This window comes from Culex quinquefasciatus, chromosome 1, assembly GCF_015732765.1.
Source record: "Culex quinquefasciatus strain JHB chromosome 1, VPISU_Cqui_1.0_pri_paternal, whole genome shotgun sequence".
Classification (NCBI taxonomy): Eukaryota; Metazoa; Arthropoda; class Insecta; order Diptera; family Culicidae; genus Culex; species Culex quinquefasciatus.
In genome coordinates, this window is record NC_051861.1 from 37,556,954 (window position 1) to 37,578,685 (window position 21,732).

At 37.1% G+C, this 21,732-nt stretch overlaps 1 protein-coding gene across 12 annotated transcripts in view; it reads right to left on the reverse strand.

Moving 5' to 3' along the window:
• Nucleotides 1-21,732, reverse strand: part of LOC6035079 (tolloid-like protein 2) — a 331,983-nt gene that overhangs the window by 271,751 nt on the left and 38,500 nt on the right. For 8 of the 12 annotated variants that reach the window (XR_005277617.1, XR_005277619.1, XM_038256540.1 and 5 more), the window contains exon 2: nucleotides 12,695-14,087. The gene's annotated coding sequence lies outside the window, so the exon portion shown is untranslated. Of the gene's footprint in view, nucleotides 1-12,694; nucleotides 14,088-17,563; nucleotides 17,849-21,732 lie in introns of those variants that run through there. The other 4 variants (XM_038256539.1, XM_038256535.1, XM_038256519.1 and 1 more) reach the window with 4 other exon arrangements.

Sequence of the window (21,732 nt, forward strand, 5' to 3'; positions counted from 1 at the left end):
GGTAAAAAATTCAAATGAAGAAAAAGTTCCTTAAAACAATGATTACTTAAATTTACAATTAATTGTATCTGAATTCATTAAAAGAAACGTTTTTTACTTTTCTTTTAAGTTATTGACACTATTGGCTAGTTAAAAAAAAATCCCGGGTCCCGGGAATTCCCGGGAAATGGCAAAACTCAACTCTCGATTCCCGGGAAATTGAAAATCTCGAGAGTCGTCACCCTCTAGTGCTGCCAAAACAAACCAAAATGTCAGCTCATTGCTAGCATCTGACTGTAAGCCTACTGTGTCCGTTCAACCACTGCTGCCTGACTCACTCAAAAATACCAACTTTTTGTGTAAAAACTTGTTTCTTTATGTCACGGTTTTGCGGTTCAGTGAATGGATCTGAAAAAATCGTGTATGCGTCGCCGATATTCGCGTCAGGACCCCTGACATTTTCAGCTCTGGCTGACGTTATTAATAAACATAGTCGATGTTATGAATTGAAAGAAGTTCTACCATTGTTATATTCTTTTGCAAGAAAGGCTCTATCTCACCCCAGATAAGATCAAATCGGTTTTTAAACCTTTGCATGGCAATATCTCAGCAACTAAAGGTCGTATCAACAAAGTTCAGAAAAGCAAAGTATAGAGAATTTTCTCAACCTTCATTTGTTTCAAAAGTGGACAAACATGCGCAATAATTTAAAAAAAATGAAAAACTGCGACTATTTTCAAAAATATTACCTAAAAATGGCTATAACTTGAAAACGGTTTATTTTATCAAAATTTCACTAGAGTACTTTTTGATTGATAATTAAATTTCACAAAGAAAAATAAACTTGACAATTTTTTGCGACAAATACTTCGATTTTTTGAAAAAAATCAGTATTATTTCAAAAATTCATAACTCGGTCAAAGATTTTGTAACCGTTCTGAAAATTTCTGAAAAGTTAGTATTTGATTTCCCCTAAAACATATCAGAAAATGAAAAAAATAAATAAGTGTGTTTTTTGCAAAAGAAAAGAAAAATCATAAAAAAATGTGTTTACTGCATATCATTTTTGGCAGTGTAAACTCAACCCCCGGTAGTTGGTCACTTTTTCGTTTGACACTTTTTTAGATGTACCGCGTTGGTTGGTCAAATTCAAACTAAAAAGTGACGAACTGTCACTTTTTATACGGCGCTCACGCACACTATCAAAACAAACGTTTGATAATTTGTGTGAACTCCGTGTAAATGGGGTGTCAAACTAAAAAGTGAGTGTAGTCCTTATCCATACCTACAACTTTGCCGAAGCCACCAAAGGATAAAAAAATCCCTTAGCTGTCAAATTTGTATGAAAAATTATATGGGGAAACTAATGATGCAAAATGGCTTCTTTGGGCATACCGAGGCACCTAAAAAGTTTCAGCCCGATTCAAAAATACAAAAATTAAAACTAAAAAAAAAAACGATTTCGTAGGAATGTGGTATTTCTGTGAAATCGAAACTCTTTTTTTTTTAACTAATTAGGTAACAACTCGAGATTAAGGGGAACATAGATACACAAATCTGTTAACAGGCTTACTATACGAATATGCCCAAAATATAAGCATTTTCCCAGCAATAATCGTGAAATAATTTGCTTTCCCATTGACGAATGATAGCTCATTCGAACTGTTCCAACAAAGTCCCCACTCATTCTAATCTAAACTTCATCAAACCCCCCACCAAATCATCTCACTCCCCACCGTCGTCCCGTTTCCCTGCGTGATGACAGTTTGATTTGCTGGTGCTCCGATAAGGTGTCTATTTGTACGTGTCTTTGTGCGTCCCCCTCTCTCCCCCTCCCCCCTCACCTTCAAAAACTTGCGAGCCGAGATTTGATAATGATATTGTTGTTGAGCGAATGAAATATGCAAATTACGGTCGATTATTGCAATTCAAGGAGCTCCGCCACACAGCCCGCGTCTTCTCACCATGTGCGGCCACCGACATTCCTTCGCACAAACTTTGCTTTGCCCATTGCAGCAATTCAGGGTTGGGTTTTGAGCATTGTTTTTTTTTCTTTCTCTGCAACTCAGTGTGTGAGTGAGAGCGCCGACTGTCACAACACAGCCAAGTGTGGCTCTCTCAAACGATTTTCACGGCGTTTCTCTCTCCCAAATGAAATTTCTCTAAATTGAGCGCGAGAGACTAGGGATGCTGCGTACGGTTGTGTGCGCCCTTATCGGCGGAGCAAACTTATCACACGGTTGATTGAGCAAATTCGGGAAAATTCTCACTCACACTACCGCAAAAAAAATCAGTGTGTGCGTGTGTTTCCGCCATCCGTCAGTGGTTTTGACATTGACGGGCCCAGCACGGCCGTGCGTGCGAACTGTGTCAGCAGCTCCGACAAGCAGCAAACGTGTTGTGAGTGGTAATGTTTGCCCCCCACCACGATTGCCAACATTCAGGGGGTAATCCACGTCAAGTGTCATCTGGTGGAGATTGTTGGAAGGTTGCGCGGTCCACCCCGGTTGGTGGTTGTTGTGGAGATTGCAATTAATCTGAAATTCAAATGTAGTGCGACTCTCTCGATGAGGGGAAACTTTGGGTAAGGGTTTTAATTTGCGAAACAATCGGAGTGGAAAGTTATGCTGGAAAAGATACTAATTGTGAAAAGGTTTCAGGAGTTAACTTGAGATTGATAGTGAATTAATAAAAAAGTCTTTGTAAGAAATTATTCCCTTAAAAATTGTGCGGAAATGGGATTTTCCAGAAAATTGTGGAGTTTTAGAACATCGGAGTCTAGAGAAAAATTGTTGCATATGAAGGGGATTTTTTTTGGTTTGGGTGTTTGAGGGTTTTCTCAATAGCTCAATAGCGCAATAGCTAAAATTTGTCGTAGAAGCCATCGATTGCGACATAAAACTTTAGAGACTTGGACAATGTTGCTTGGATTTGCATGCTCAACAACTCTCCAAAAGAAAAAAATCTACTTTTGATCCTTGCATTGTAACATGAATTTTGCTCGTGTTTTTTGCTCGCACTTTTGACAGCAAAAATTCGAAAAACTAGGCAACCAGTAATTGATTATTTACCTTTTCACCACATTGAGCCTTCTCGCTTCAAAATTGCGACTGACAGCTAAAAAACAAGCGATTATCCTAGACTGGATTGATGTTTTTTTTAGAAAAAGTCATCGCTTCAATTTTAAAGTTATTGCAGTTTTAGTTAAAAAAAATAGATTTTTACCCGTTTTCGTCATTTTTCCGTTACTCCAACCCCCTTCAAACCCCTCTTAAGCCCCAAAAGCACCCCCGCAAAAGGTTCACCAAATATCAATCAAATTTACAGTATGTAAAAAAAGTATTTACACCCCTTGGGCACTATGCACATTTTGCGATGAAACATGTAAACAATTTAAAGTTTGACAGACACCTAGTACTACGTTTTGTTCAGAAACTCATTGCGAACATTTTGCTATAAAAAGCTCATGAAAAGATGTTTTCTATAAAAAGTTATATAACAAATACTATTGATCGATTCTTCGGCTCCTTTTCAAAAAATTCCCAAATTTTTTTCAGCGTTTTGGCTGTAGTGGCACAATTAAAGAAAAAACCCCCCAATGTTATTACATATTTGAAAAGATAATTGATTTTCCAACATAGAAATGACATGCATAATGAACAATATTATACCTGTGCTTCTCCTGAAATGAAAATGTAGCGTGACGGGACAACATCGTAAAACTGGAATTTTAAAAGGCACACCAAAAAAAATCGACACAGTTTTGCTAGATCGATTTTTTAAAACTTTTGCTCTTCTAAACATTATCACAAATTGAAAAATGAATCTTTTGCTCCTTGAACTGAAAGATTTGGTTGAGATTTGAGTTTTTGCCAGCCATTTCTTTTCGTGACGGGACAACGAAAGGAGCAGATTTATGAAAAAATTCCTCTCCCATTCAATGACTTGCAGACCTTATTTGGTCAATATTTTTGGCATTTCAGATAATAAAACGCATTTAAAGCACATTGCAATTATTAGATCATAATTAAAATGAAATTTTTCATATAAAAAATCACATTGAAAATTGAAAAAAGTGACATTTTGGTGTAGCTTCGCTAAGAATCGGTCTATTACAGAAATAAAAAAAGGTGCAAAAAAAGTTTGTACACCTTTCGAAAAATTAACATAAATAAAGTTATTTGTTGACAAATCATCATGAATCCAGTCACCCAACTCCAAATAGGCATCCTTGACTGATTAAAAAAATAATTTGGATTGAATATAAAGTTTACTAAATACTTAGTTTAAAAGTTTATATAACTCTGGAAATTTTATATGAAACTTATCTAAACTTAATTTTGCAAACATTCAATTTATCTAAATGTCAATATATGACCATAGAATTGCTAAATAAACATTCTGGAATGGGTATAACACCGTTTTGGGGGCTTTGTAACGATATAATAGATTTTTCGTTGGATTTTCGTACCAACCCGGAATTACGTCGTCGGAAAATCCGCCGGCATCCAAACCGGTTCACAATTCACAAGTCAACCTATGTGGCATCGGAAAGGGCATAAAATTTCCAATCTTTTGATACCCATACATCCAGGTTTTCTATAAAACCCACGTTTTCCCGTATTTTCAACTAGTGAATCAATACATAATCATTGAATTTACCTTAAAAATCTTATTTCTTGCGCTTCTTAACTTGAAACACTATTTCATGAAATCACAACTCATAGTTTTCTAATATTTGGAGCGAGTTTTTTTTTAAATATAGTTGCATTCTTTGGGTAAATTTTACATGATACGAAGTTGTTTTTTAATGGTTTTTCATGGTTTTATAATATGATTTTAGTTATATATGGTATTTTATATGGTATTAAGCCTAATAAATTCATTGGAATAAAATAATTTTGAGCATTTAGCGTGAAGACTTCCATCATTGTCATGATTTTTCGTTCAAAGATATAAATGTTGCGTCGCTTTCAATATTTTGACAAAATTCCTTCAACAAGTTGTTTAGAATAGTGCCCTACACAGGCTGATTCCTTTTGGTAACGATTATACCATTCCTTGTAAAGTTATGGAAATCGTCATTAATCAATGATTGCCAACTAGGACGTCAATGACTGTGCCACAAAACTATATAAATTTTGAAGCACATTTGATTTAGATCAAAAATTCTTTCATTGACTTCAAGAAGGCAACAACCGGCACATGCTGATTCCTTTTGGTGCTGAAATTCGTTAAATTGAATTTAATACAGAATATTTTATAGTAATGATCAATTTTCTTCGAAAATTTTCAACAGCTTACCCTTAAAAGTGGTAGAAATTAAACGATATTTTTTCTTATTTAACAGTTTATCAGTTCAATTTTCATCCTCAAATCTCAATGTTGATCTTGGCCGGAAGATGTGAATATCGTATTTTCAAATGATGTGTGTGTGTGTGTGTGTGGTCCAATCCAATACCCGCTAACCGGTAGCGATATTATGGGAAAGTATAGTTTGTATCAGACTTTGTATATGCCGAATGCTGATACAATTTATCTCAGTCCCGGGTATTAGGTGGTGATAGCCCTCGCGCTGCTTCCAACGACCCGTTTCAGAATGACAGAGCTCCTTGCGGTCCAATTCCGAGGTCGCTGGGCATTGTTCGGCCCCGCCTAAACATAGAAGCAAGCATCTGAAGGAAACTCGATCTATATTTAGACTTCCAATCCCGTCAGGCAAATTAGGGATCAGCGCGTATTTAATATGAGAAAGAGATAACATGTTTCAACACTACGGATCAATTCACTGCTAAAGTGTAAACCTTCTAATGGCCGACTGCTTAGCGTCCCAGACCACCGATCTGGAGGTGTGAGTTCAAATCCCACCTGATTCATTTTCGTTTTTTGTTCATATTCAAAGTTCAAATTCCTGATTCCAAATTTCAAAGGTACCGGCCGGGATTTGATCCCTGAACCTTCTGCTTGTGAGGCAGAAGCCGTAACCATTAAGCCACGGAGCCGGTTAATCACAAAAAGTTATATTAAAAATCACCAATTTGTAGTCCTAATCCATATGTACAACTTTGCCCAAGACACCAAATTTTGCAACAACAAAAAAAACACACTGTTTTTATTTTTTTTATTTGTTTTAGGGGACATCAAATGCCAACTTTACTAATGTTTCCAGAACGGGTAAAGATTCTTGGACCGAGTTATGCATTTTTTAATCAATACTGATTTTTCAGTTTCATTTTTCGATGTAAAATCAAATTTACAATCAAAAAGTACTTTAATGAAATTTCTATAAAGTGCACCCTTTTTCAAGTTATAGCCATTTTCAGGTAACTTTTTTGAAAATAGTCGCAGTTTTTCATTTTTTTTAATTAGTGCACATGTTTGCCCACGGTGTATTTTTCCGAGAACATTGAGATAATAAATTCGGAAAGTCTAATATTTTGCACCATGAAAGAAGGGCTCATTCTCAACATTTTGCGGGGTTTATCGAAATATTTCATCCGGAGGTCTAGCGCAACTTTTTTTAAAGATTTTTTTTTCGATTTTACACGATTTTTCTTCACAAAAGTCGATAGATTTGGAGGTTTAAAAATAGGAAAATTGCTGTTTTCTAAGTCTCGACCAAACAACCCACCATTTTGTAATGTCGATATCTCAGCAACTAATAGTTCGATTTTCAAAGTTAAAATATGAAACAGTCGTAAAATTTTTCAATCTTTTCGAAAGCAATATTTTCAAAAAAATTAAATCAAGACAAACATTTTAAAATGGTGTAATATTGAATGTTTGGTCCCTATCTTGAGATGGGATTTTCTGATCGATTTGATGTCTTCGACAAAGTTGTAAGTTATACAATTGAACGTTTGAGAAAAATAAGGCTCTTCCATCCTCTTGATTAAAAAGTTCTAGCCCGCGCCGTTCCCACCAACCGCCGCCGCCACCATCAATGCCGCCTTCATTGCGCGATTTTGAATGAATAAATAGGGTAATGATAGTGATGTTGATGGTGTTACTGAGGCAGGAGGAAGAGCAGGCGATGATGAGTCTCGCACAGCAGCACGATAATGGAATAAATTATGTCGGAAAATAGCGTAGCCCAGCAGAGCAGACACTTTGGAGGGAACTTCCTGGTTGGGGGCATTCCTGCGGAAGAGATATTCTCCGGATGGTGAAATTATCATTTTGCCACACCTTTGTTTTTTGTTTTGACGTAGAATAAAAATGCTTGTGGTTGCATTTTATTGTAAAAAAAGAAGGCATGATCGTGCGTCTCCACTACGTCATACTCATATTTCAAGATGTCAATCCAGCGGCGTTTCACTCTACTCGCGACAAGACCCTCGTAAGTCATAAATTTTCGCCAAGTCCGAACAAATTCATTTGTTTTGAGCAAACGTGATAGATGATCCTGACTGAAAGATTTATGTCCAACGACTGGTCAATTTACAGCGCACCCAGCAAGTGTGCATGTAATTGACGTCAATTTGTGTGTGACTTACAGTACGAACCAGCCTCACAGCTCAAAACTCAACATTCTGGCGGGGCTCCTCCGGATCTCCACGCGCGACTACAAAAAAGCTCCAATTGAGTTGATTCCCGCAAGCGGGAATCGCCACTTGTCTATCCCGAGACACGTTCAAAATTGATTCAATTAAGGGGGCCACCATGCACCTTCTCCCCGCGATGTTTTGTGCGAAGAAAGTGGCCATTATCCAATCAGCAGCACCTTTTTTTGCGCCGATCTAATCCGGCGCAATTGGCGCGTTCAGGGCAGGCTCAATGAAATTCTTTGCCAGTGATACTCGCCAAGGTTCTCGTGTTGCGCCGTAACTTTTTGCCCAGCTGAGATAGCTTTTTGGGCGATGAAAGCGTAGTAGACCGATTCTTTCGTGACGGGACAACGTTTGTACGCATATGTTTTCAGTTTTTTGCTGATAACTTCAAAATCTGTGAGAAAAGGTACCAATATTTATACAAATTTGGAAAGTACATTAAATTTCCAATAAGATTCACTCCAGCAAACATTTAAAAACACAAAGTTTGAGTCAAGAGAGTTACAAATGTAGCGTGACGGGACAACATCGTACAATTGGATCATTTTGATTTTCATACACAAAAGTGAAGAACTCTGCTCTCCTAGTAAGTTATTGGAAAAACCCTTTTTTACAGTTGTTTCTAAAATGAAAAACGAAGATTTTGCTTACTGGATCACCCAATTTCGTCAAATTTTGTTGATTTGACAGGTACTTCTTTTCGTGACGGGACAACGCAGATATTTTGCAAAAGAGGGTTTTGCTCGCGTTGTCCCGTCACGAAATGAAGCAATTGTGAAAATCTCTACTGACTAGTCAACTTTAACTAATTTGGGGTCGCTGAGCTCGAATATGACTCCTAGAATACTCCAAAGTATTCAGGGAATGTGCAATCTAAAATGGCGGCCAATATGACGAAGCTAGAAAATTTGATTTTTTTTTCAGATGTGTAACAGGCAAATGGGTCAAATTCAACTAATTTGGGGTCGCTGAACTCGAATATGTACCATAGAATACTCTAAAGTACTCAGGGAATGTGCAATCCAAGATGGCGGCCAATATGGTGAAGCTAGAAAATTTGATTTTTTTTTTGTTCAGGGTTGTAACAGGAAATCAACGAGTCAAATTTAACTAACTTGGAGTCGCTGAACTCGAATATGAGCCATATAATACTCCAAAGTACTCAGGGAATGTGCAATCCAAGATGGCGAAGCAAGAAAATTGAATTGCATTCCCTGAGTACTTATTTATTTAGTTGTCACCGTATTTGGCATTATGCCGCACAGACTGTTCTAAGGACTTTAGAATATTCTAAGGATTATATTCGAGTTCAGCATCCCCAAATTAATTAAATTTGACCTGTTGACTGCCTGTTACATTTCTGTATAAAAATTTCCAATATTCTAGGTTCGCCATCTTGGTCGCCATCTTGGATTGCACATTCTCTGAGTACTTTGGAGTATTATATGGCTCATATTCGAGTTCAGCGACCCCAGATTAGTTAAATTTGACTAGTTGATTGAACTTAAAAATCCTTTTATGGTGTTTTTTCCATTCTGCCGCCATATTAGACGCCATCTTGAATATCTCGCTTCCCTTTGAGACTCAGGAAAATCAACAGGCAAATTTGGATTCTGGAGGGTCGATTTAGTCTAGATCGATCAAAAACTGGCCTGTTACATGATTTGCTTCTAGACACGAGAAATGAGCATCTTTTTTTGAATTCGTGCCTTGACCAAAAAATTGGCGTGACGGGACAACGCAAACTTGCGTCAGCCGTAACTCTGAATCCTTTTGGCCAATTTTCGATTTCTAATAAGCATTTTAAAGGGTTTTTTGAGTACGAAGAGAATCCAAAATATGATGCAAAACCGATTTCACGAACTATTGCAAATTAAACTATTGTCATTTTTCGTGACGGGACAACGCTTCCATATACCCCCTTTTCAAATGTCCTGTATAATTTTATACCTACAGAATCTGCTTCTGTCAATAAGAGGGCTTATAAAAGAGTCATTTTACTATAAAATACCGTTTAGATTGATTATATATCTGCATTCTTTCCATTAATTTGAGCTATTATTTAAAACAGTTGGGAAAATTAAAAATTCCCAGCGTTTATACATTTTACAACATCTGCTCACATATATGTTTAGAATAGGAACTTTGGTGTGGAAATATGTTTTTTGTGTGGTTCAAAAAGTGGGAAAACATGGAAAATTATCAGAACCATCCAAAGTTCAACTTGAAAAAAATACTGCTTGGTAAACAAGTGCTAAGAATCGGTCAGTAGATTCTAATGGCCTTGATTGAAAAAAAAATTGAAAACAAACCCATTTAAAAAACATGCTTGTATACAGTTTCACCTCGATTTATAATATGGATCTTAAGGGGAAATTGAACGTGCCGAAATCCGTCGATTTCGAACATTTTTATTTTTTATATTTTTTTATTTTGCTCAAACTTTGTGAGGGCCTTTCCCATGACCAAAGAAATCTATTTTGTGTCACTAGTTATACATACAAATCTCCATACAATTTTTCCAGCTTTCCATACAAAAATGGTACATAAATATTTAAACCGCTGTAACTTTTGAGTGAATTTTCTGAACAATTTGGTGTCTTCGACAAAGTTGTAGGTATTGTTGAGGACTATTGAGAAAAAAAATAGGTACACGAAAAAAAAATGCGAAATTTTTATCAACTTTTTTTCACAAAAACTCATTTTTTTCTTATTTTCGAGATTTTTTAACATGTTTTAGGGCAGAGGTGACCAAAGTATGGCCCGCGGGCCAAATGTGGCCTGCGAGTTGACTTTTTATGGGCCGCGGACCCGTTTTGAATGATCGTGTAAAATGGCCCTCTGACAGATTTGTAAAGTGTTTTTTAAATTTTCATTAATGAAGGTTTAGGTTTAACTTTTTTTTTGTTAACTTTTTTATTTTTTGAGTTGAAGAGTAATAAATAAATAAATCCCAAATACAACACAAATATTTGGTTCAAAAATCAATCTCATAAATCTTTTTTTACATAATTGTAAATTTCGTTAAAATTGTCATCAAGTATTTTTCAAGAAATAAAAGTTCAAATTTTATTTAAGTGTAAAGGTACAAGTAAAGGTTACAGAAATATAAGTATTTCATATAAATTTGGAAATCATAACGCACCAGTTTTTGATTGTTGGGCTGGGCCTCAATCTTATTTTGCACTTAGAACCCTTCCATCTCGGAATTCCAACTCATGACATTTGTATTAAAATTCTGAGTAACTACCAGCTTATTCAGCAGACCAAAATTTATTGAAATTCAATTATCAAATAAAAAGCTCATGAATGATTTTTTTTAGCCTTTTTTATGGTTTTGATTATTGAATAACTTTCTACTTTTTGATTAGAATTTGTTTTTTTTTTGAACAAAACTGTGAGAAAATATTCATTCTCATTTCAAATATCAAAAAACCAAAAATAAAAGGAAAAACTAGAACATGATTTTTAACAGTGGTGAAGATTGAAAAAACTTATTTTTATATGATTTTTCACGTTTGGTCCGCGTGCTCATGTAAGCTTAACAATTGGCCTGCAATTCAAAAACTTTGGGCACCCCTGTTTTAGGGGATAAAAACCCGCAACTTTTAAAAGTTGAGCAATTTAGTCGTAGAGAAGTATGGTCAAATAATCTGCCGCCAAGTTAGGAATTTTTGAAAAAATGTGATTGTTGGAAAAAATCGAAATTTTACACAAAAAAAATTACTTAATTTTTTTATGTAAAATTGAATTTGCAATTGAAATGTACTTTACAATTTTTTTGGTTAAGGGCTCCGTTTTCAAAATATAGCCACCGAAAGTTTGATTTTAGCGAAATATTTGCAGTTTTTCAATTTTAAAAAATAGTGACCATGAGTGACCATTTCTATTTTTTTAAGAAGTTCAAAAAATGGTGAGTTGTTTGAGTGAGAATTGGAAAACTTCAATTTTCATGTTTTTTTTTTCTTTAAGCAGCTGTATATCAGCAACCAGAGGTTCAATTTTCAATGTCTGTTAGACAATTTCATGGCAAATTTTCTGAACTTTTCAAAAAAAAAATTTAGAAAAGGTCACTCATGGTAACCATTTTTACAAATCGAAAATCTGCAAATATTTTGTTAAAATCAAACTTTCGGTGACTATATCTTGAAAACTTCAAAGTTGGTCCGAAAAATCAGGGGGCAAAATAGAATTTTTCAAACCAATATCAAAATTTTAATGGAAATAGATGTCTAATCAAATGAGAACAATGTTAAATACCTTTTTCTGCCTTGATAATCATATTTAACATGTTTAGACTCGTTTAAAAATATTTTGAACTTTTATGAAATTACAATGTACAGCAACGCAAAAACTTTTTTTTCTCGCAAAAATAAAATTTTCGTCAGTATTTAGAAATTTTGGAAATCAATGATTGCAAAACAACTGGACAGGTGTATGATGCATTTTAAAACACTTTTTTTCATTCAAATGTTGACACCGTGGCCTGTTATTTGAATTTTTAGCCTTTTTTATTCCTCCCCCCTTTATTTTGATCAGTGTCGAGGGACATAAACTTCAAAAAATATTTGCAACGGCCTCACTACTTTTTCAAAAATTCATAACCCGGCGGCAGATTTTTTGACCATACTGTTCTATAGCTCAAAAGTTGCGGGTTTTTCTCAACAATAAAAAAATACGTATTTTGGGAAATTTTTGTTGAAAAATACACTCAACCCCCGGTGGTTGGTCACTTTTTCGTTTGACACTTTTTTAGTTTGTACCCCGTTGGTTGGTCAAAGTTAAACTAAAAAGTGACGAACTGTCACTTTTCACACGGCGCTCACGCACACTATCAAAACAAGCGTTTGGTAGTGTATGTGAACTCCATGTAAAAAGGGTGTCAAACTAAAAAGTGACCCCGTTCGGGGTTTGAGTGTAATTATAAAAAAATCGGCCGGTTTTGAAAAAGTTGGTGTGTTGACTGTATCACTGTCAGAACGTCCATTCCACGGCATCGCAGATTGGAAGGCACGGCAAAGTGCATTAATTGTAGTGAATTTTACTGGTACTTCGGTAACGAACACTGTGACATCTCGATCTTCGTTAAATATATTTGCAGTTGGCAAGTAACAGAATAAAAAAGTTTCATGAAAAATGTATTTAAAAAAAATGTTCAAACTTACCCCATGAACAGTAAAAGCACATAATCCTCCATGCTTTGGCAAACGTTGGCACCAGCTTAATCTGAAGGGTTAATCCTTTTGTTTTTTTTTCTCGTTTGATTACTGCACGACTTGCGCTACTTCCTTCACCAGTACGTTCACGTTTATCCAGAGGGAAATGAAGATGCGATAGATTCAGATTGTTGTAAATTTTCTTCTTCACTTTTTGCTTCCGAAAAATCTGCTTCCTCGTTGTTTTCTACTTTTTTTTTGTCAAACTTCCTCCCCTCTAATTATTTGACAAACAATCGCACTACACGAACTATTTTTTTCTTTGTTTGATTTTACACTTTTGCTTCGACTTAAAATCACTGACTTGTTTTCCACTAGTTGGTTGTCACTACTGTTACGATACTTCCTTGTTTTTCCGTTTGCTTCTTCTTCTTCTCCCTTGTTTCGTAGCTGTCAATTCCCCACGATCGTATGGGTGTTGTTAGTGTGAGAATTTTCGTGTGTGTTTGTGTTTTGGTTTTCGATACTAGCGTTGATTATTTTGATTAAATACGTGTTTGTTTGTTTTTTAGCTTTGTTGGTTAAACTACTTGTATTTCAAAACGATTTGCGGACAACGTTTGCTTGCTCTTCCGACTGACACTACGTAGGTTGTTTTGTTTTCGTTTTTAATTTATTTGTTGTTGTTGCTGGTAGAAAAAAGATCAAAACGCTCACGCACGGTTTGTTTTGTTTGGTTTCGATTGGTTTGGCACTTAGAAAACTGACTCAACTATTTGTTTTTGTTCTTGTTCTTCGTCGTCGTTTGCTTCGAAAAGATCTACTCACGGGTTTGTTTACATTGATTTTTTACTGTGTTTTTCTACTCGTACAGTTTGTTTACTTTCGCTTTGTTTTGGTTACGTTTCGATGCTGGATTCGATCAAAAGGAGTAAGCAGAATGACGTTTAGTGCAAGCTGACAGAACAAGTTGAAGGGTGCTTTGTTGTTGTTGTTGTTTTGGGGTTCGTCTAGTCCACCGTATGGCGGTGTCGTCTACTGGCGTTGGCAGCCGCTGTCAAGAGTTGCGCACGGGCACGGGCCACGGCGCTACTGGGCCACTGCCGGACCGGTGCCGGGGGCCGTTCTCGAGGGACAACGACAACGACGATGGTGGCTTCGCTGCAGGTCGTGATGGAAGCTCCATTTCCAGTGGATCATGGTAGGACCACGGAGCTTAGCGCTGCGCCCTCGGCTTAGTTGTGGTTGAGAGCACCAGAACACGATTGGGGCGATTAGGGATGGACGAGACTAGGAAGAGGATGAAGTCACACGGAGATTAGGAGTTGGTTTGAGGTTTTTGCTTTCTACGAGGGAGTTGGTGTGGAAACCGATAACGAGGGTTATTCAACTCATTTTTGTCCTGAAATAGAAGGGATTGAGATGAGTTAAAAAGAAGATGGTTTCAAGTGTCTTTTCCACGTTAGTTTTACGTTATGAAGAAAACCATAAGAGAGTTCAGATTTTTGTAGCCAATAGTGAGTTAAAGAAAGTGAGTGCGTAACTGTCGCGCAGAGCACGTTCATTTAACATTTTACCGAAATGATTGCTGTCACTACACATCACCACACGAGCAACAAAGAGAGCGAGAGAGTAAGAAAGAGAAAGAGCATGTGTCTTTGTAAAGGGCGGCTGATTGAGTGTCGCACTCGGCATTCGTTCGTTTCAACTTCGTGTGCATTCACTGACGGTCGCTTCGGAAGGACGATCACGATAGGTACTTCGTGACAGCATTCTTAAATCGTTGGCGCTGATCGAGGTATGTAGATTAGAGAAGTTAAGGCGGGATTTCCCAGCTGTCTAAATAGTTAGCACGAAACCCGGATTTTATATTTTTAAAGTGAAAATTTGACCATTTTCCGGGCAAATTTCACCGATTTTTTTTTCTTTGAGGTTGTTAAGCATGCCAAACTGAACTGAAAAACGCGTTTTGTTGCGTGGAGAATCACAAAATTGGTTTTAGTGGTTAGAGAAATACACTCAACCCCCGATGGTTGGTCACTTTTTCGTTTGACACTTTTTTAGTTTGTACCCCGTTGGTTGGTCAAAGTCAAACTAAAAAGTGACGAACTGTCACTTTTTACACGGCGCTCACGCACACTATCAAAACAAACGTTTAGTAGTGTGTGTGAACTCCGTGTAAAAGGGGTGTCAAACTAAAACGTGACCCCGTTCGTTTGACAACAGTTGGTGTCAAACCATCGGGGTTTGAGTGTAATATTATAGAACTAAAAATTGTTATTTTTTATGATTTTTTTTTGAAATGAATATTGATCAAGCTGTTTTAACTTAACATCAAAATGATATCCATTTTTATTAATAGGTTATGAATTTAGTTAAACAAACATTTAACTGTATTTTTTTATTTAAATGAAACATCAAAAGTAACATACCTTAAGATGAAGCCGTTGATCATTTTCATAGAAAATTGATTATCACTATAAAATATTCTGTATTAAATTCAATTTAACGAAATTCAGCACCAAAATGAATCAGCATGTGCCGGTTGTTGCCATCTTGAAGCCACTGAAGGAATTTTTGATCTAAATCAGTTGTGCTTCAAAATTTATAAAATGTTGTGGCTCAGTCATTGACGTCCTAGTTGGCAATCATTGATTAATGACGATTTCCATAACTTTACAAGGAATGGGATAATCGTTACCAAAAGGAATCAGCGTGTGTAGGGCACTATTCTAAACAACTTGCTGAAGGAATTTTGTCAAAATATTGAAAGCGACGCAAAATTTATATCTTTGAACGAAAAATCATGACAATGATGGAAGTCTTCACGTTAAGCTCAATTTGATGTTAGCAAATAAAATTTCACACTAAAAGGCTGGAATTGTTCACACCAATATAAATTTAGAATTAAATCTTAAATAATATTTAAAAAAAAATTGAATGTTGTCAACGAAACTAATTCATTTTTTCAGTAGAATTTTATTATAAACGCCAAATTTTGAAGGTCTGTACCGAGCTCCAAGACGCTCCAAACTTCAATGTTATATTTACCAAAAGATGCGCAAGGATCTGGCCTAAACGCCAATGATGTTGAAAACAAAATCTTCAGTGGCCAAATTGGATTGAATTTTGGACCGAACCCTTAACCTGCCAAACATATGAGGAGTGTCCCCCTACTAACTTCTCCTGTCCTTCTGACGTGACGAAATAGTCTGCATTTCATCGCCCACAAAAGAGTTTGGTAAAGTTCATTACAGCACTGATTCGAGTTGAAAAAAGTTCAAATTTTCAGAATTTCATCAAGCGCAAAAAAAGAATTCAGTGAAGTCGCGTCTTTTGAGTATCCGAAGTTGGCAAACTTTGAGAACCCGGAGTTGTACAATCTTTTCAGAAGCCGGGTTCGGAATTGAGGTCAGCTATTTTTCAACAACTTTGTTGGGAGCCAGAGTCGGAGTCCGCAAAATTCTCAAAAGTCGGAGTCGGAGTTGCTTCAAAAGCAATCCTGCTGAAAAGTCGATCTTGTTGCTTTGTCGTCAAGGACCTTGACAACTTGTGGCAAATAACCATCCTAATATTCTCAGACTACACATGATCAAGTATCAAGTAAGCTACTGAAATGACGTTACGCATGGACGCCCACATAAAGCAAGTAATTCGATGATTTCACTTTAAAATTCATATTCAAATGGTGATTTTGGTGTTTCAAAATTGTTGTATGAAACTCGTTGCAAAACTCGGATTATAAAAAAACGAAACTATTGGCACTACGCCCCCCGGGGCATGGCCTTCCTCTAACGTGGGATTTCTGCTCCAGCGCCTCTGACGAGACAGGAGAAACCGGGACCGACGTTTTACTTCACCATCCGATAGAAGCTCAGTGGATAAGGCGGGAATCGAACCCGCGTCTCATAGCATCGGATTATAAAGGATCCTTAAAATTCCTTCTCCTAATACTGCAATCCTTTTTCACAAAAGTTCTCTTTCTTTCCCTTTATCTGGTAGCTCATCCCTGAAAACAAAAGAAAACCTCGTTCTACTTTCCAAATTGTAGAGCACCCGCAGATGTTCCAATCCCTACAACAACACCATTCAGGATTCCCATAAACACACGCACACACAGATACACTTGAAAGAATCTTCTTCGGCAAATGTAGGAAAACTCCCCGCAATTTCCTCCCTTTAAAATTTACGGCAACAAAAAAGGATCTGACAGCTCCACGACCACCACCATCGCAACCACCAGGAAAACAACAACAAATAACAATCCCAACAACAACAACAACAAAAACAGCATCCTTTCACCAACACCATCAAAGTAGGCAATTTCAAGAGACGTTTGAGAGCAGAGGAGAGCGCCTGCAGGACTACAACCAGAATTTCCACACTCTCACCAACACAAGCTCACGAAGGAGTAGGACACACTTTGGACGGGTCCTGTCGACACCGTGTGTGTTTGTTGGGGAGGGGAGCCTTTTTCGTCGTCGCGGTTCTTTCGTTGTGTGAGGAGGGCGTCACCACACACGTATATATTTTGCATTTTTTGGGGCCGAAATTGCGAGCGAGTAAAAAGGTTTTCTTACGGGAAAATATTTGGGAAAATTGGGTCGAAAATTGGAAGGTTTTTAATCGAGTTTGAAGGACTATCAACTGTGAATGAACGTTTCAAACTTTAACGTGATTTTTTTGTGATGATTATCTTCTCAGCGACTAGAGTTCGAATTATGTAAAGGAATCTCAAAAATGTCTCTCAGACTATTGAGGAAAACAAACTTTTTAAATGCCTAAATCGTCAATTTTCAGTACTCCTTTTTGTTCCAAAATCCAGCAGTCTTTAACGTCAAATCACTTTCCATCAATTAGGTAAAAAACACTACTCACAAAAAGGCAAAAATTGGCTGTGTTCACCACCTTCAAAACCGTTACACTATTTGATATGCCTTTATAAAAATCACTGTTTCTTTCCTCTAAAACTCAAAAAACTTCTCCAAAAAAGCAGTCCCCACTTCACTTCACTTTTATGTACAACAAATTTGCCACCGGAGAGAGGTGCCAAATCGTCTGGGGGCAGGCAGACACAGTCACAGTCCGAACACGGCCACCGAGATTGACGTTCCGACGTTGACGCGACCGCGGTCCTACCAAGTCTGGCCCTCGTTGTCTGGTTGGGGCGAATTCGGTGGCGCTCTCGCAGGAACAGACTACGTAGTGGTAGAGGTTTCTCTCAATCGCTTGGGCTCTTTCGGGGTTGACTCTCAGTGGCGATTGTACTACAAACATGGTTCAACACAATCACAGAGAAGTTTGGAGTAACGGAATCTGGCAGAGGTGGTAAAAGGACTAAAATGTATTTTAGGCTATGAAGTAATCTGAAACCATTAAAAATAACACTAGTTAGGAAGTGCGGAGTAGGGGTCGCAACAACTTTATAGTTAGAAATAGGCTCATTTTAGTCTTTTTGAACAGCTGGAGTTGAATTTGGAGTCAGTTTGTATCTGTTTTTGTTTTAATTTGTCTAGTATAATTTATGTTTCTTTTTTTCTAAAAACTTAAAGGGAGTATTTTGCCCTTTTAGCCTTCCTCATCTCATCTAAGACAGGTTATTAAATCACTCGAAAAATGAAATTCTTAATACGACCTCCTAGACCCACCTTGACGTGTACATATCGAATCAGAATCAAATTCTGAGCAAATGTGTGTGTGTGGTGGGATGTTGATAAAAAATTTGCCCTGGATTATCTCCCTAGAAACATTTTTAAACTTACAGGTTTTATCATGGTTCTGGAAACCCTCATACGGCCTAAATAGGCTTTTATGGCCTACTTAAAACCTAAAATGTTACTAGGGCTCAGCACTGGCTCAACCGATTTTGTCTGTTTTGGTCTCATTCGATCCATCTTCCGTACGAATCCGTATTATGCGAAAAATTCCGTACACAAATTCCGGCCTGTTAAAAATTCACGGAGATAGTCGAAAATCCGTGAGGTAAGGAAAAACTCCGTGCCTTACTTTTGGCTCAAATTTCGTCTAATTACACGGAGAAAAAAGAGTTCCCATAATCATGAACAAGCGTTCATGAAAATGGGAACCTCGAACAAAGTGTTCAAATCTCATGGTACGATTTTGAAAAACGTACCATGAAAGTTGAACACTTTGTTCGTGATTCCCATTTTCATGAACGCATGTTCACGATTTAAGAACTCTTTTTTCTCCGTGTAGGGTATTTGTCCCTATTTTGGGCCTAATAAGCCGAGCGCACTTTTTATTTGATGTATTCTCAAAGGCTGCCATAGGCAGCCTTGCTTTTATTACATGAATAAGTTGATTTTTTAATACTAACGCTCTTACTTAATCACATTTTTGACGCAAATACTTAATATTTCTGTATTGGGTCGAGAAACTGAAACATTTTTTGTCCCTATTTTGGGGATATTGCTTCTAGCATGCTCAATAATTGTGATGTTTTAAGCCACCAATCAACATTAGAACGATTGAATTCACTTGCATTACGTGCATAATTAACTTGGACATGATTTATATCATTCTTTACGAGTTTTAAACATAATAACACATTTCTGGAGTTTTTTTTGAAAAGGTCCAATAAACCAAATTTCCAGTTTTTGCTTTTGGGTGTTTTTGGAACTGCCTTGAGTCAGGGGTATCAAAAAACACCCAAAAAGCAAAAACTAAAAATTTGGTTTATTGGACCTTTTAAAAAAAAACTCAAGATTTGTTGCGTAGCCAAACTACAAGCCCGTAATATGCAAGAAACACTGTAACTTGTGAAAAGCGCACACACACTTTCACAATTTGTAGAAGTGTCAATTGGACTGAATATAGAGCCATTCTCTCCGAAATGGACGAAGTTATTAATCAGTTATTTTATTGATTTGGTGGCAGTTTGGTGATTGTTTTTTCAAAGGGATTGTGCAACCCACAGAAAAAACATATTGCCGGTGGTTGGAGATTCGGGGGACGGCTCTCATCCGTGTGCTGAGCGATGAAAGCCGGGCGCTGAGTGTCAACAAGCGGTAAGCAAAAGTGGTGAAAATTTTCGCCCTAATGGGCAGTTAGCGATTTGCCAAGAAAAAAGTGAAGAGTGCTATTTTTATTGCTTAATTTCTGATTTAGAAGGGAAAAGTAAATTCTGGAGTTTTTTTTTTAAAGGTCCAATAAACCAAATTTTCAGTTTTTGCCTTTTGGGTGTTTTTGAAACCGCCTTGAGTCAGGGGTATTAAAAAACACCCAAAAAGCAAAAACTGATGATTTGGTTTATTGGACCTTTTCAAAAAAAAAAAAAAAACTCCAGAATTATTCTTGCTCACCAAAATGAAGATAATGACTGCACGTATCATTATCAAGTGGCAGATTCCTGTCAGATTTGGTGAAATGCTCAATTTCGTTGAATTAAGTTTGGTAGACCCAAAATAGGAACTAGGCCCAAAATAGGGACAAATACTCTATGTTTAGATCCGGAATAAAAACAAATAAACGCATATCACTGAATGGCTTATGACTTGAGAAAGGGTTGCCAGATCTTCAATGTTTTTTGATTACCTAACTAGCGAACACCGGAACTGTTGGACTCGTTTCTTCGCCTTCTGTACCGGCGGTTTTGGCTTCGACGCTTGCAGGGGGAAGCTAAAGGCCGCCATCTTGGGTGATTGAGATTGATAACGCGCGCAAACTGTGCACAGTGAAATCTTATTTTTTTTTAATAATAATTCAATTTTTGTTATATGAATTACTGTAGTAAAAGTCAAATTACACAGTAGTTAAGTTAAACGTTTCATGTGATAAAAGTACAACTTTAAATGAGGTCATCGGCCCATTGTGTGCCTAATATCCCAACATTAGTAGTTAATTTTGCAGATCAATTGATAAAAATCACCTCAAAAACATAAACTAACTTTTAAACGTGCATTGCGGTAAAGTTTTGCATAAAAACAATAATTATTTTATTTTCATTTCATACCTGCAGTTTTTGTACTCTTTTTTACAGTGCGCAGTAGCTTTGATTTGGTTCCGTAATGAACAGCTGTTCTTTTGTTCGGGCTTTGTTTTGGTGCCGTAAATGACAGTTCCCTTTTGTTCTGGTGCCGTAATTGACAGCTGTAGTGAGATATAGATGTCGACCCCCTGTGTAAGACACATCCTCGGAGGATGTTCAGGAAGAAAGAAAATCGGGGGAGGGGGCGGGTTAAGGGTAACAGTTGGCTAGAGTACCTCCCATGATGTGTACAGGCAAAGCTAGCACCCTGAGAGGCAAAATATATCATTTGAGAAGTGTGTTGTGCCTCTCCAGCCGAACACACTTTGCGGGAGGATAAGGCAAACAAAACACACACACACACACACACACACACACACACTAACGTACACATGTGGGTTTGCCTAGTACTAGGATCAAAGTACAATGCTGGGATGGTTCTTCTAGGTAAGGAGGAGGACTACGATTTTTTTTTCTGGAAGAGACTACTTTTTGTATGCAAGCTACCAAGCGTCACCATTGAACGATTCTGTAATATTTTTTCATTCAAACAATTTTCATTCGCTTTTTTATAAGTTTCTGTTCATTTTAGGACCATACAGAATATAATAAAATAAGAACTCAAATAGAAATATAGTAAAACTCATTATCCAACACGAAATGACAATCGTGTCAACTCCTCTCCCAAAACTCTCTGTCATCTCTCAGCTCAACTCAAATCAACGCCACGTGCGTGCCAGTGGAATACAATTTTTATTGGATAATCTCTTGCCGTCAGTGATAATGGAGGCTCACTGGTATTAGTTCAATTGTTTGATTGTGTTGGTGTCCCAAAAAAATGGTCCATCAGAAAGGTTGCTCATTCTCTCTCTCTCATTCTAAAAATCACGCTCATTCTCACGGAGATATCCGTCAAAATTTTGAGAGCACAGGTAAACAAAACCCACTTTCTCACGATTGTTCTCTCTTTTGGTTTCTGTGTATGTGTTTTGGTCCTGCCGACGTGACAGCCTCCTGTCATCGTGGTGTTTATTTGTATGGGTGTAACGGCAGTGATAAT